The 5,018-nt window shown below is 35.9% G+C and overlaps 1 non-coding gene across 1 annotated transcript; it reads left to right on the top strand.

The window, feature by feature from the left end:
• The first annotated feature begins 4,541 nt into the window (after positions 1-4,541).
• On the top strand, positions 4,542-4,612 carry Trnag-gcc (transfer RNA glycine (anticodon GCC)). The gene has a single exon. It is a non-coding gene; the product is annotated as a tRNA-Gly (tRNA).
• The last annotated feature ends 406 nt before the right edge of the window (positions 4,613-5,018 follow it).

The raw sequence follows: 5,018 nt of genomic DNA, 5'->3' as shown, positions 1-5,018 counted from the left end.
CTTAATCGTTTAGACAGACCCACAACTTAATCGTTTAGACAGACTCATCTTAATCGTTTAGACAGACTCACATCTTAATCGTTTAGACAGACTCACATCTTAATCGTTTAGACAAACTTACATCTTAATCGTTTAGATAGACTCACATCTTAATCGTTTAGACAGACTCACATCTTAATCGTTTAGACACACTCACATCTTAATCGTTTAGACAGACTCACAACTTAATCGTTTAGACAGACACACAACTTAATCCCAGAAGACAGAGCGGCACGCCACATAAAAGCAGAGAAATGCCCAAACTTGGACGAAAACACTGGCCACTGGTAATTTTGTGTCCACGTGATAGCCCTCCTCTTCCCTCTCTTTAGCCTCTTTTATTCTCTTTTTTCTCTGTTATTTGTGTCCCTCCTCCCCTGTCTACAGGCGTGGCTTGGCCAGAGTAGGGAGACTGTTCTTAGCCTGCTTGCATAATGTCGCGTCGTGGTCGAAGAAGATGCATGAGCTGGGAGACATATAACCTAATCAAATACTCAGAGAGACACATTACTTGTTACATATGCTAGGACAAATGTGTACCAATGTTCTTTCTTCCCTAGTGCAACTAGAGCATGGAATGGGTTGCCTGAGTCAGCCATGAAAACCAGTGACTAGGCAGAGTTTAAGTCATTGACTAACATGCATGACTAGATTGACCTAGGGACACGCGTAGGACGTAATAATCTTCTTTTTGTAAGTAACGTATACATTTTATAAGATAAGATAAGATGAGATAAGACTTCCTCACATAGTTTTGTCTTTTTGAAAGAGGCTATTCATTGTTTGGACGAATAAATCCATACAGATAAATATGTTTACAGAGTTCCATTACGTACACAAGTTTTTAATTCTTTCTTTTAAATTACGTTTGCTAGAACACATGTGTATAGAGAGTAAAGCCTCTGTGTGAGATTAGCTTTGTCTATTTGTGTGTAGAACTGACGCCTCTTCCTCAGTTTAGCTTTGACTATTTGTGTGTAGAACTGTCGCCTCTTCCTCATTTTAGCTTTGTCTATTTGTGTGTAGAACTGACGCCTCTGTCGATCATACAAGAAGAATGAACATAAAGACAAACCTTATACAAAGCGTAATCGTATCAATGAGTTTGGATCAGATCTGTAATTACATTTGTAATAGATACTTACCACCCTGCTAGTGAGGTTCCTATAACTAAAGAAGATTGTATAGTTAAGTATTGTTTGTTTCAAACTTGTTTAAATCGGCTACCTTTAAAGGGGACTAATTCAACGTATACCATCAAATTATACAATTTCTTTCCCTTGTTCGAGATGCTAAACGTAATAATTAATTACCAATAGTTAATTAACTAATTGGATAATTCTTTTTATTGATTCTTGTATTCTCATATAAAAGAAATAATTGTGCAAATTTCCATCTTGATCAGAGAGTGGGCGTTGGAGAAGAGAGTTGATATTAACTTTGTCCAAATTCATTTAGGAGCCTTAGAATGTGCCATTTAACGCTAATAAATGAATGTCTAACAAAAGTATTATTATCTATCTTATCTTGCGACATAATAGAATGTTAAATGGAAGCTTTTTCAATAGAAAATAATTTTGTATTCTTTGATGTATTAAAGAAAGCCCTTGTAGAAAAGCGGGGTAGACGTTAACTTAAAGAGACCCTCGGTGGACAACGGCTTTGTCTGAATCAGTTTGGAAAAATGTGCAGGTTTCAACTGGGTTTGCGTAGTCATGTGAGACACTGCACTCATCTTTAATCTTTAATCTTTGGAATCGAAGACATTGCCATTATTATTATTTGAAATGTATTGAATATAGGGAGTGTACATCACTAGTACAGACAATGTAAACCAAGCTGTTCCATGAAGCCAAGAAAATATAAACTAAAAATATAAATACAAAGCAGATTGTTGGATTATTTCTACAAAGATTAATGTTAAAAAAAACAACACATTAATCTCAAATTTCATTTAAAAAAATAAAATAAAACAAAAAGATTAAAAAATAAAATCAAGTGTAACTTAAAATGTCAAGAAGTAAAAATGTTACATTCCAAGAAGGAAAATTCTTGTTGGTTTTCCTTTTGTTTTTGTTTTCTATCGAAATAAAACTGTCACTAAGACTGAACAAGTCAATGAAAATGTTAGAGAACTAATAATCTGAAAAGAATGTACTATCGACATTGTAAGAAAGGAAGATAGATAGATAGATAGATAGATAGATAGATAGATAGATAGATAGATAGATAGATAGATAGATAGATAGATAGAAAGATAGATAGATGATGGATGGGTGGATGGATAGATAGATAGATAGATAGATAGATAGATAGATAGATAGATAGATAGATAGATAGATAGATAGATAGATAGATAGATAGATAGATAGATAGATAGATAGATAGATAGATAGATAGATAGATAGATAGATGATGGATGGGTGGATGGATGGATAGATAGATAGATAGATAGATAGATAGATAGATAGATAGATAGATAGATAGATAGATAGATAGATAGATAGATAGATAGATAGATAGATAGATAGATAGATAGATAGATAGATAGATAGATTTGCTATTGACCCATAGTTGTGGACATATTTCTTCCCCTCTAGCTCAACAATAAAAAATAATTTACAATTCTAAAAATGGCGATCAATCGACAGCCTCTCCCCTCTCTCTTTCATTTCTAATGTATACCTCTCTAACTATCTCTTCTTTCTCTCTTCAGTCTCTCCCAACAACAGCATGTTTTTCTTTTGAGACGGTCTGCGCAAGAGAAGTGTCAAAGTTCAGCTCCCGAGCCTTACATAACGGCCTTTCAGGCGGACAGTTCCGGGTCAAGCGGGCACTGGGCTGGCAGTACGGAGAACAGTTTGGGGGGATGGGGGAGATGCAGAATATAACCAAACCTGGTGTTCATCTTCAATGTATGTATGTGCGTGTTTGTGAGGAGTGGGAATCAGAGAGAGTTGTGGAAATAGTGATGGAGAGAGAGAGAGAGAGACGGTGAGGAGGGGAATGTAAAAAAAAGATTGAGCAAGAAAGAGAGAGAGGGGGCGTGAAAAAGTAGTTATAGAGAGAGAGGGATCAGTGAAAGAGAGAAAAAGAGAGCGCAAGAGAGAAAGAAAAAGAGAGAGGGAGGGGGAAAGTGATAGAGAGAATGAGAGTGAGAGAAAATGAGTTAGAGAGGGGAGCAAGCAGTTATAAAGAGAGAGAGAGAGAGATAGAGTGGGGCACAATAATAGAAAGAGAGAGGGCTAGAAAGAAATAACGAAAAAGAGAGTGGGGAGGGGGGACTGAGAGCAAGGGAGAGAGATGGGGAGGAAGCAGTTATAAAGAGAAGGGGGAACCAGTGTTAGAGAAAAAGAGAAAGTGAGAGAAACGGGAACTAATGTGGCGATGCAGTGTCCCGGGCCTTAAAAGAGAGGGAAAGACACAAAGTTGAACCAGAAGTAGGACGAGTGCGTGTGGTACCCAAGGCTTGGACAATATACATCATAGGTCATGGAATTAAGTCTTAAAGCCGGAATCAGAAGCGAGTCAGAGAGTTTGCCTTTTGTTGAATAAGTGAAGACAAAGAAGACAAAATATACCGAAACGAATTAAAATCCAAGGCATGCAATTCAACATTGTAAGTAAACATTTGGAAAAAAAAAGGTTTCAAATCCGTGCTACAGCTGTGAGTTAAACTGAAGAATGTCAATTTACACGAAATCCATTCACTGTAAAGACAATTTTAATAAGTTCTAATATGGGTGGGGTTGGGCTAAGTGGTAAAGCGCTTGACTTCCAAACCAAGGGGTACGGTTCGAATCTCGTTGAAGACTGGTATTTTGAATTTCGGGTAGTAACTCAACTGTAAAAGGTAACTGACAGTTGGGAAAGTAAAGCTGTTGGTCATTGTGCTGGCCACAGGACACCTTTGTTCACCGTCGACCGTAGAAACAGACGACTATTACATCATCTACATTCTTCCATATACCGGCAGCTTGCCCATCCTGAAAGGGTAAACAAAGGGAAATATTTTAGTGGCTGTTTTTTTATAATAAGCGACTTGATTGTTGTAAGTTTTTAACACAAACAACACGAGATATTCCTTGCTCAAGTTTCCATAGTAACAATGTCTCAACAACAATGTTCTAAACTACATTTCAAATAGGTTAATTTACATTTTTTTTATTACTCTTTCTAACATAATTTAAAATGTCAGTAACATGATAAACAAGTACTCGAATTTCTGGTAAAAAAAAAATTAAAAATATTTTTTTTTATATGCTCTCCATTAAGATTGAATTAAGCAATTCAAAATAGTAGGTACAAGTTTTTCTTGAATAAGTGAATTCAAAATAATAGATAAAAGTTTATCTTGAATAAGTGAATATGTATTTAAATAAGACAACCAAAACATTGCAGTCTGCTAGCCACTCTGGCCTCGTTTTCATGCAGGAGAGTTGATAGGTAACATACCTGCTAAGGTGTCACTAATAGATTTTAGTTTTTTTTTTTAAATGCAAGCATCGGTGGTCTAGTGGTAGAATACTCACTTGCCACGCGGGTGACCCGGGTTCGATTCCCGGTCGATGCAAGTATCTTTTTTTCTCCCATTTTACTAGAAGGGGGAATTAGTAAAAGGAAGCTAGGATTGTGATTCTGTAACGCTTCAAATTAAATAAAAGAAACTAAAAGAGTTTTTTTTATGTATTCCTCGTCGTCTATATTTTACCGAAATTTTTTAAAATCCTTTTTTTTTTCATTAATAATCTTTTTAAAAGCTATTTTCACTGTGTTTTCTTTTTATTTAGCTTCTGTTGTTCACTTTTGTCCCATGATTCCCTGAAATTTTTATAAATTAAAAGAAAAAAATGCTCAACATATAGAGATCTATATCAAGGGGAAAAAGGTGTGTGTGTTTTTTGCCTCATATTTTAACGCCATGTATGCCTTGCAGGCTTAGCTCTCAATGTCACTTCTGTCATTCTGTACCGCGACAT

Source organism: Biomphalaria glabrata, chromosome 4, assembly GCF_947242115.1.
Source record: "Biomphalaria glabrata chromosome 4, xgBioGlab47.1, whole genome shotgun sequence".
Lineage (NCBI taxonomy): Eukaryota > Metazoa > Mollusca > Gastropoda > Planorbidae > Biomphalaria > Biomphalaria glabrata.
This window is presented reverse-complemented; position numbering and strand designations above follow the sequence as displayed.